We start from the raw sequence: 11542 nt of genomic DNA on the forward strand, positions 1-11542 counted from the left end.
GAGAGGGAGCCAAAGAATGTCGGAGAGGTCCGAGCTCTACTTGGTTTCTTGGGCTACTATCGCTCATTCATCCAGGACTTTTCCAGAATAGCCCGGCCACTGTTTAAACTTCAAGAACATCCGGCCCCATCCAACAAGAGTCCTGTTGCAGCCAAGTCCACCCAAAAAGGCAAGAGCAGTGGTCAGTTACCATCCAGGACACCAGTTCAGTGGACACCCGAACACAGTGCTGTTGTGTCCCGCCTTGTGGACATGCTGATCAAACCCCCCATCTTGGCCTACCCTGACTTCGATTTGCCATTCATCCTGCACACTGATGCATCCAATGAAGGTTTGGGGGCTGTGCTATACCAGGAACAGAACAGCAAATTCCGGGTTATTGCTTATGGGTCCAGGTCGCTCACGCCTGCTGAAAAGAATTACCATCTCCATTCCAGTAAGCTTGAGTTTCTCGCCCTGAAGTGGGCCATATGCGATAAGTTCCGTGATTATCTGTTTTATGCAACAACGTTCACTGTGTATACAGACAACAATCCCCTCACCTACGTCCTGAGCACGGCCAAGCTAAACGCTGTTGGACATCGCTGGGTTGGTGAATTAGCCGACTTCCACTTCAACATCAAGTACAGGCCAGGCAAGGTGAATGTTGACGCGGATACCCTGTCCAGGTTTCCAGTGAAACTCCAAGACCACCTGAAGGAGTACACTGAGACAATGCCACCCGAGGTTGTATCCGCCATCTGGCAGGGGAATAAAGCTCAGAGGGATGAGGATGTGTCCTGGGCTGCCGCCCTTCAGATCTCCGCCTGTGATGACGACCCTCCTCTGGTGAGTACGCCCATGTTCACCCCAGAAGACATCAGAGCTGCCCAGACAGGAGATGAGTCCATTTCTGAGGTGATACAGTTGAAAGGGAGCGGATGGAATCCACGAGACAAAGACCGGAGTCCAATGCAACCAGGAACACGACGGCTTATGCATGAGTGGAACAGGCTGAAACTGGATAATGGTATTCTGTACAGGCATGCAGGACAAAATCAACAACTGGTCCTTCCCAAAGCACTTAAGTCAACAGTGCTCAAACACCTGCACGATGACATGGGACACGTTGGCGCTGATAAAATTATCCACCTTGCAAGGCAACGGTTCTACTGGCCTTTAATGCAGCGCGACATCGAGGACTACGTCATCCGCCGGTGCCCATGCATCAAGCAAAAGCGACCTGCTGTGCATGAGAAAGCACCAATGGGCTCAATCACAACTAGTGCACCTTTTGAGCTGCTCTCTGTTGATTACCTTCACCTTGATCCCAGTAAAGGAGGTTACGAGTATGTCCTTGTGGTAGTATCGTATCACTTCACCCGTTTTGCTCAGGCCTACCCAACTCGAAACAAGTCTGGCAAAACAGCGGCTGAAAAGATCTTCTATGACTTCATTCCACGCTTCGGGTACCCTCAAAAGCTCCACCATGACCAGGGCAGAGAATTCGAGAACACCCTGTTCCAGAGACTTCAGCAGCTGGCGGGAATTTCTCACTCCCGAACTACTCCTTACCATCCGCAGGGGAACCCTGTTGAACGCCTGAACAGAACACTTCTCCAGATGCTCAGGACGCTCCATGAGGAAAAGAAGGCAGAGTGGAAAGACCATCTCCCCAGTATAGTCCATGCCTACAACTGCACGAAGCATGACTCTACAGGCTACTCACCATTCTTCCTCCTCTTTGGAAGACATCCACAGCTGCCCATTGACCTTATATTCAACCTCGACCCAGATCGGCTGGCACAGACACGGCAAGAGTATGCACAGACCTGGGCTTCCCAGATGCAGGATGCATACCGGATTGCCTCTGAGAACAGCAAGAAGTCGTCTGAAAAATGGAAAAGGCACTACGACCAAGGTGCCAGAGGAGCCTTGCTGCAACCCGGTGATCGTGTGCTTGTCAAGAACCTGTCTGAGAGAGGTTGTCCAGGCAAACTTCGATCTTACTGGGAACAAAAGATCCACCATGTCATCGAGAGGCTGGGAGATGGACCGGTATATCGAATTCAAGCTGAAACAGGTTCAAGAAACCCAGGGAAGCAGCCAAGTCTAATGTCGGCACCTCAGATGAAGAGGGAGAGTGCTCCTACAACCTCAGACCCTTGCCTGTGTATGAGAGGAAGGCTGTTAGACACCACCCACCCCAACCCGAGCGACGCAGTGAGCTGAGGGCTGTGGCTCCAGAATATCAACCAGTGAGCTGAGCACCTGAGTCTGAGGATGTATGGTGGCCAGGACCATCTGACCCTTTGGTGACAGCAGAGCCAATGCCTGTACCAAGAAGGATAGATCCATCCCCAGCTGTGGAAGGACCGGAACAACACAGTGATGATGCTGTGGAGAGTGGAAGTCCTCAGGATCCTGAGATAAATGTTGTGTTCCTCAGCCAATAAGAGAGGTAAATCAGCAACTGAGGAGGTCCACCCGCCCAGTTAAACCCAGAAGCATCTTCATGTATGACCAGTCAGGAGAACCCTCCTACCAGCCTTGTAGAATGGGAACAAATGTGCCATGTACTGTACCCCTTGCCCATTGGCCCATGCCCAGTGTTCCATGAGATGTGCTACTATCCTCCCCCAGCTGTATGGATGTATAGTAGAACTGACATTGACCAGGACATGAAAGACACTGACATTGACATAGAACCTTACCTCCATACAACTTACCTGTGACTGACATACTGGCTTACTTCCTGTTCAGACTGATGACTCCTGAAGACCGTACTTACTTGACGTCCTGACCGATAGTCTGTGAGTACCACTGTAGCCAGTAGTCCAGTTTAGTTCTGGATGTCAGGAGACATCTTTTAAAGTAGGGGAGAGTGTAATGGGTAGAGAAAATGGCCTCTTATATTAGTTTAATTAAACAGTTACCCCCTCCTATTTTTTTTGTTTTATTACATTTAAGATAACATTCCCATGTATTTCACTTCATGCCAGTAGATGGCGATGTTACACTGCTTTACCGTAGTGGGTTGCCGTGGAGACGGTAGCTCCAGCACTCAGAAATAAACGTCCAGTGCTTGAGAAAGACATCATTTCTGTATCTCCACTTCTTTTCAACCCACAGGTATATTTTTAAACCTTTCCAATTTCTGTTAATATGTATCAAAAGAGTATTTCACCAGTACGTTTGTCTGTGTAGTGTAAAAAGTCATGTGTAGAAATGTGATTTAGAATGTTTAGAAGTATTTTCTTTATACTGTAGCTAGCGAGTTAGCAGAAGCTAGATTAAGTTAGCAAGCTACCGTCAGTTCAGCTTCCGTTCTCTCGTCTTTCTGTATGAACTATAAAACAGGTATAGCGTCGAGTGAACGTCAGTATTTGAATGTTTACTGTAAGTGTATGTAACATGTATGTTAAGTTTCTCAGTACTTTGTACTTTTGTTTGGTTTAGTTGTGCTCCATTCTAATTTAATAGTATATCTTGTTAGCCAGAGCCTGTCAGGTTCTCAATGTACGTTGCCGCCAGTGTTGTCAGTTGGTGTGCGTGTGCATGCAGACACACGCAAACGGCAGACAGATGCGTTGTGTTGGTGAATAGTTATGACAGTCACATGAACAGTTTCAATCGTAGTTTTTATATTATTATCGTATAGTATTCTAAGTATTTGATTAATGAAAATGTTGTTAATGTATTTGATGAAGGTAACCCAATGTAACCGTTGTTATTTTATGTGTGTTCACTTTGAAGAATTAATTGATAACAAGATAGCCAAGTAGCCTGTGTATATGTAGCCTACACTGGAATGTATTAGGTGTGTTGTGTATTTGATGTATAGTGTTATTTGTTGAAGCATATTGGATATATTATAAAGGTATACCACTGTCTATTTCATACTATCTAGGTAAAGTGTTTTGTATTGTATATTATATATGCCAATGCTTTCTATATTGGTCTATTGATTGCATTTATTATATTAGTAATGTTTGAAACTATGGTTTATAATATCAAGAGGTATTTCAATGTTTATATTATATTGATATATTATATTATTATAGTATATTTTATAATTGTATATTTTGGAATATGTCCAGTGCAATAGTGTGTGCTAGGCCTATCTGTTATTGCTCTCTTGAATGATTTTTTACTGGAGAAATAAACGTCCAGTGCTTGAGAAAGACATAATTTCTGTATCTCCACTTCTTTTCAACCCACAGTGCTATCCAGCCTGTGGTCTTGTACCTGCCCAGATTCCCCTAGGTCTGAGGCCGGTAACACAGGCAGTTGAGTTCTTATAGTACGTTCAGCTGAGCGCACTACTCTCTGCAGAGTACTACAATCTCTAACTGTGGAGTTCCCATACCAGGTGATGATGCTACCAGTTAGAACACTCTCAACCGCTGAAGTGTAGAAGGCCTTCATGATGGATGTAGAAACTTTGAATTTCCTTAGCTGACGAAGGAAGTAGAGTCGTTGTCTGGACTTCTTCAGAACATATTGAGTGTTAACAGTCCATGTTAAGTCTTCAGTAATGTGGACACCAAGGTATTTAAAACTTGTGACTCTCTCTACAGGTTGCCCGCTGATCATTAGTGGGGTGTAACTGTAGTTCTGCTGCTGCCTTCTGTAATCCACTACCATTTCCTTGGTTTTATTGATATTCAGTGTCAAGCTGTTAGATTGACAACACTGTGCCACCTCATCAACCTGATCCAAGTAGAGCTGTTCATTGTTGTTACTAATCAGGCCCAAGATAACTGTGTCATCTGCAAACTTGATGATGGAGGTATGACTACTGTTGGCTTTGCAGTCATGTGTGTAGATGTTGTACAGCAGTGGACTCAAAACACAGCCTTGGGGAGCACCAGTGCTGATGGTTAATGAGTCAGATGTCAGACCCCCCACTCTAACCACTTGTGAACGGTTGGTGAGGAAGTCAAATATCCAGTGACACAGGGTGGTGTTCAGTCCTAAGGCCTTCATCTTTGTGACAAAGTTGAGAGGTACTATCGTGTTGAATGCTGAACTAAAGTCAGTGAACAGCATCCTCACATAATTCCCATTCCCCTCCTCCCCTCCTGATGAGCAGATAATGTTTTTTACAAGCTTCTCAAAACACTTCATCACTGTAGACGTCAGGGCTACTGGGCGGTAGTCATTCAGACATGATGGACTTTTGTTTTTCGGTACTGGAACAATAACAGACTGCTTGAGGCCAGTAGGAACTGTCTCTTGAGCCAATGATGTGTTAAAGATATAAGTGAACACAGGAGCTAACTGAGCAGCGCAGGATTTCAAAACCCTGTTAGAAATTCCATCCGGTCCAGCAGCTTTTCTACAATTACAGTTTTTCTCAGTCGCTTTGGTGCTTTTCTCACATCACTATTAACATTTGCACAGCAGTTAGTGCATTTTTCAAAACAATTAGTGCAAACTGCAAAACCTAGTGGATAACCTGCAAAAGCACGTCACTTGCTCAAAATGGATAGTCCATTCCTCAAAAGCAAGTATTTATGTCAATGAAACGGCCAGTGTCATCAAAATGAGAAGTCTTGATACCATTGTTTATGAACAAGATAGTCAAATGGCTTTGTTATGTTTTCATTACGACAGTTTATGCTCTCAGGTCAGAACTCGGTGACTACCTGAAAATGCACAAGACAGCACTATACAGTACTTGTACAGCCATTTGAAAACTACAGTAAAGTTACAAATTGCTGTAGTTAGGGGAGTAACTGAGTACAAGACACTGAATATGTACGTTTCACAGTTTTACTGTATATGCTCTTTGCAATTCTACAGCATTGTGACAGAATTTGATAACTAGTTCACCAATTTTGTATATAATGACTCAAGCAATGAAATGAAGCAATTAGTTTTATTGGGAATGACTATTCAGCATCCATAAGTATAGTTCATTTTGACTGACATGACAAAGCAACTGATACATGTTCAAAAGCATTTGCAATTTGTTCAGAGGAAGGAGAAATTGCTACTATGATGTGCACAAATGACTAAATGTTGTGGAGGTTGAACTAATAGTTATGAGAATTTTCATTCAGATCTGAGAAAAGCACCAAAGTGACTGAGAAAAACTGTAACCCTCCTAAAGGCATTGCTCACATCGACCTCAGAGACACAGAAAGGTGCATCCTCATTTGCTTCACATGCTGCAGCTAGTGCAAGAAGTCTTCATTAAGTCTCTGACCATTTTATTTCTTTTAATTTAAAGTCATCTGAATTTCACTTTTACTTTCGACTTCATAAGCCCAAAGATCAGTCAGCCTGATCCGAAACATAGGAAAGCCTTGGCCACACCAAGAAATTAGTCACAGAAACAAGAAGTGGAATGGAATACCTTATGGTGAAAACTAAGAGTGGGGATAGAGTTCCATGATGAATATTTTGATAGATAGATAGATAGATAGATAGATAGATAGATAGATAGATAGATAGATAGATAGATACTTTATTGATCCCCAGGGAAAATTCAAGAAGGGGGCCCCCAGAGAAGGGAGGGGTGGCAGAATTATTGTCTGTCATAGGGCCTAGATTTTCTAGCAGCGCCCCTGCTTGCAGAGCTCATAATCAAGGTGAGATTAGGGAGGGTCTTGGTGTGACCATAGTTTTTTATTATTAATATTATTGACAGGTCAGATTCAGAGATGAGTAAACATATGCATGCAGGTAGGCTGTGTGTCTTTACTGCATTGAGTCATTTTTCTATGGGCATGGATGTTTGACAAATACACAAACAGACAGAAAACTGTAAAATACAGAAAACAACAAACACTTTGTAAAATGTATTTTAAGTTTAACAGAATGTCCAACCAATTCACCAATGTGATTTCAGAATAGCATGAACATACAAAAACATCCATAAATCCTCTAATGTTCTTCATATCCTGATGGGTTACATACTGAATCAGCCTAGCCTAGTAAATTGTTATTAAATGAACACAAAGAATACCTGAACTGTGTTTTTAGGATCGTGTGCAATTTGTAGAAAACCCCCATGGTTTACATGGACCAGACATTCAGACAACTGCCCTCTGCCTCAGGTAATGATTGGGTTGGGTCATGACGACTGAACTTGGCAACAATGTTTTTGATGATGTGATGCAATGATTCATTCATACCATTTCAACCCTCCTCAACCCACATTTGTAGGGTTTCATTTAGGTCTAATAATACCCCCCCCCACACACACACACACAAACACACAAGAAACAAAAAAACAGTTGTTGAAGGTAATTGATTGCACCACAGGCTGTTCACCCCACTCCCCTTAGGTGGTACAGGTCTCTCCGTAGTCGGACCAGCAGGTTCAGAGGAAGCTTCTTCCCTGCGGCCGTACAAAATATAAGCATATATTTTACAAAATAAAATATGACCACCGCCCAGTCCTGCACATTTTCTCCTCAAAAACTGTTGTGTATGTAAATTAGTGTGTGCATGTGTGCATTTGTTTTTGTGTATATGTGTGCTTTTGTGTGTGGGTGTGTGGGTGTTTTCACTTGTGAGTGTGTGTGTGGGGGGGGTAGTGGTGTGTGTGTGTGTGTGTGTGTGTCGCTGCACGGCAGTCATAATAATAATCTGACTAATCTAAATTAGTTAATTTATACACTCAATAATTGGTCGGACTGCTTCTGCACAAATTACTGCCTTAATGTGGTGTGGTATGGTACTGCTTAGGTGTTATGGAAGCCCAATTTTCTGGACATGTCTGTGCGTGGTGGCTCTTGATGCAGACTCCAGCTTCTGTTCACTCCTTGTGAAGTTGCCCCAAGTTCTTGACTTGACTTTGCTTGACAATTCTCTCAAGGCTGCGGTGAAAAATAATAACAATGTAACAAACTATGCTGTCAAAAGACTTTGGAGAAACTGAAATGTGAGATGTAACACCTGAACGTTGTGTTAATAAAGAAGAGACTAATAAGACACAAGGGAATGGTGAGGGAAGTCATTGAGAGTATGATTATGAATGTTGAATGAAAGATGTGCCTTGACAAACCAATATTGCTCCTGCCATGCTTTGCTGCGCTTCGCAATTGCTTTGCTTTACAACACACCTCAAGCATTAGGCAAAATCGGAAATCGCATTTGCTTGACCTGTAACTTTTGTATGACATATGACTTGTGTTTGACATATAACTTTTAGTTTTCAGTCAACTGGTCACATATAACCTTTGTTTGACATATTAACTGTATGAACTATGGTACATAAAGTCAACCAGGTACACAGGCTGCTGTGTTAGAAACAGGTGCAGATTGGAGCGTTAATGTAACCACACGTAGGAGGGCTGTTTAGAAAGTCTCCGTCTAATAACTACAGTAGGAGGCAGAGCTTTCAGCTATCGCTGACCCCTTCTCTGCAATTATCTCCCTTCCTCAATTCGACTAGCAGACACCCTCTAGACTTAAAACATACCTCTTTACTGCCTCCCATAGTTAGGTATGGTGCGGTGTGGAACTTCACCCACCTCAGGGATTTTTGGAATGGACCATCCTGCTGTGTCCTCGTGTGACTGGCACCCAAGTCATGCGTGCGATGGTGGTCACTGACCATACCTGCGCTGGTGTCAACTACCCCTCACCATGCCTTAGTTATGCTGCTATTGCATAGTGCTGTCATGGACTTTTCATGTGCCACGCCGTACAACCCCCCCCCTCTCCTATTCTCTCTCAACTCTCCCTCTTGCCTATTCTCACTATGGTATACTGTAAAAATATATAGTATCATTGATTTACTTATTGACATTAACCATTTTGATTTTCAGTAATACTAACCCACTCTACATCTCTCTTTCTTCCCCCTTACCTCACTTGTGAGGTATACCATCACCAGTCATCAGCCATCCATGTGCTTGGCCCTTATCTCACTCATCTCACCTGAAGTCCCATCCCTATGACTGCCCTATCATCGCCTATTTCTGTCCCCCTACCTGGATTCCTGGCCTGCACCGCCTAGCGACCCACCACCTGGCCTATGACAACTCTGCCTGGATTCCAGGCCCGTACTGCCGACCCACCACTAGCCCTATGACAACTCCTAATCCCCTGGACATTTCCATTTCCTACACTGGACTATTTGAACTTTCTGACAATAAAATTAGGATTAATGCATTATCATACCGGATATGTAACCATCCCACCTCTTGTAATATTCACCTCAGGTGGCTTTAAACACCATGTCCTATTCTCTACACCTGACTAACTTATGCATTTGTCATGTATACAGACCTTACTGTCCTGTATCTGACCCTAGGCAGATGGGTCAGGCCCTTGAGTGGTGGATCTGCTCGAGGTTTCTTCCTGTATGTATCTCCAATTCTAGGGAGTTTTTCCTCCCCCCTGTTACCCTGTTACCCTGTTACCCTGTTACCCATGGGCCTTCTCTTCTTTTCTTTTCTTTTCTCTGATTGTCTAACATTCTGTAAAGCGCCTTGAGACGTGTAATGTTTTGGCGTTCTATAAGTACAATTAAATTGAAAACAAATAATAAAATAAACCACAAAAGAAAATGGGATGCTTAGACAATGTCTCGGGGGAGCAGTACCGAGAAACATCATGTGGAGCAGAACCAGACATGTACATCCGGTTGGGTGGGGGGTCGGAACACACTCAACCACCTGACTGACAGAAAGGTAGAGTAAAAAATAAAAATAAAATAAAAAAAATTACCAATCAGTAGTAGGAATGGGGAACCAAGCCATATAAAGCTATGGGTAGTCACATATAAATAGAGTTTGAAGGGGTTTGAGAGCAGCCTTGTGTGTTCCTGTGGCACATGTGAAGTGTGTTGAGGAGATTCATTTTACGGATTACTGTGCTCTTCCTTTTTGTAACTTTTTATCTGTATTTTTTACTTGTAATTTTTGACTTTATATTTTATTTTTATACTTTTTATATAGGCCTATTGGACACAAAAAAATCATAAAAACTACTTCCAGTGGGGAACGGATTAAAGACATTTTCCCTTGTCTGGGTGTCCTTTTAGGGGATAATTCCCCTCCCGGTGCGCTTGAAATAACCCTACTCTTTCCTTTGGATATACATTCAAGTCCTTTGTGGGATTATTGTGTGAGAACCTACAACAGAGTTCTGCTGGAGTTTGGGTGTCTGGAAAGAGGGGTAAGTTCTGATTGTCCTTTTTTCCTTTCCTCTGTTCAACAGAGGGGGGAGCTGTGGCTGCACGGTTGTGAAGGGTTGGACTCTGATGTGACATGTTGGCTTAGGTTGGCTTAGGTAACTTGTATGGGTTAATACATGTATGATTGTGTTTTTATGTTAGAAATAAGGGCATGATGTGTATAATGTTAGGAAGATAAAGATTAGGAAGGAGTAGTTTTGACGTTTGAGTATCCCATAACCTGTTGGTGAATGCTAATGCGGAAACGTTACAGCGGTCATCCTTGTTGCTTGCACACCTTTTCCTACAATGCTTTCCCCTTCCAGTCACCTTCCTATGAATATGCTTTTGATACAGCACTGTGACCACCCTGCCCTTTCAGCAATGACCCTCTGTGGCTTATCCTCCTTGTAGAGGGAGTCAATGAGTGCATGGGCAGATTATGAACTTTCGGGCCCCTGGGCCCAGATGTATTAATGGCCCCCCACTTATTGTCGTATGTGTGGGAGGGGGGGTTTGGGGGTCTTCCCCCAGAAAAAAAATAATTTGTTTGATGTGATTTCCTGTATTCTGGTACATTTTGGGGATGGCCAATACTAAATTCAATCAGATTCATAGCCTACATCCTGATTTGTTGATATTGAGGCAATGATTCCATTCAAAAGCTTGGGCTTCAGGGCCCCCTGACCCCTTGGGCCCCTGGGCCTGGGCCCGGTAGGCCCGTGCAGTAATCCATCCCTGAATGAGTGTCTTCTGAACAACTGTTTAATCAGCAGTATTCCCCATGAGTATGGTAGTGTTTACTGAACGTCTGAACCACACTAAGAGAGTAAAGGCTCAGGAAACCGACATTTCTGTAACCTTTTCATTCTAATATTTTGAGATACTGATTGTTTGCTTTTCTTGAGCTGTAAGCCGTAATCATTAAAAATATTTCACTTTTAACTTTTCCATGATATTCTGATTTTTTCAGACCTCTGTATCTGTGTGGGCACTGATACCGATCATGTCACCCATACTGAATACTGATGCAGCCCTGATCCACCAATGATGGGTTGGCAGTTTAACATCTCCTTTTTACAGTTTTTCTCAGTCGCTATGGTGCAATTCTCGAATCATAATGTACATTTGCACAAATGTTGCATTTCTCAAAACAAATAGTGCAAACTGCACTGCATAATGATAACCTGCAAAAGCGTGTATCTAGTCATGATGCCATTGTTTATGTCAAGATAGTCAAACTGTTTTGTGTTGTCATATGACAGTTTACTCTGTAAGTAATTTCTAATGAACAATGCACAAGGCAGCACTATTTTCTATTTCAAAACTACAAAGTTACACAATTTGTGTGTAGGGTTTATTGCAAGACTTGCAAGACTGGCTTTGTGCAAATGAAAAATGGCCAATATACAGTAAAACACCCCT

Source organism: Alosa alosa, chromosome 12 (assembly GCF_017589495.1).
Source record: "Alosa alosa isolate M-15738 ecotype Scorff River chromosome 12, AALO_Geno_1.1, whole genome shotgun sequence".
NCBI lineage: Eukaryota > Metazoa > Chordata > Actinopteri > Clupeiformes > Clupeidae > Alosa > Alosa alosa.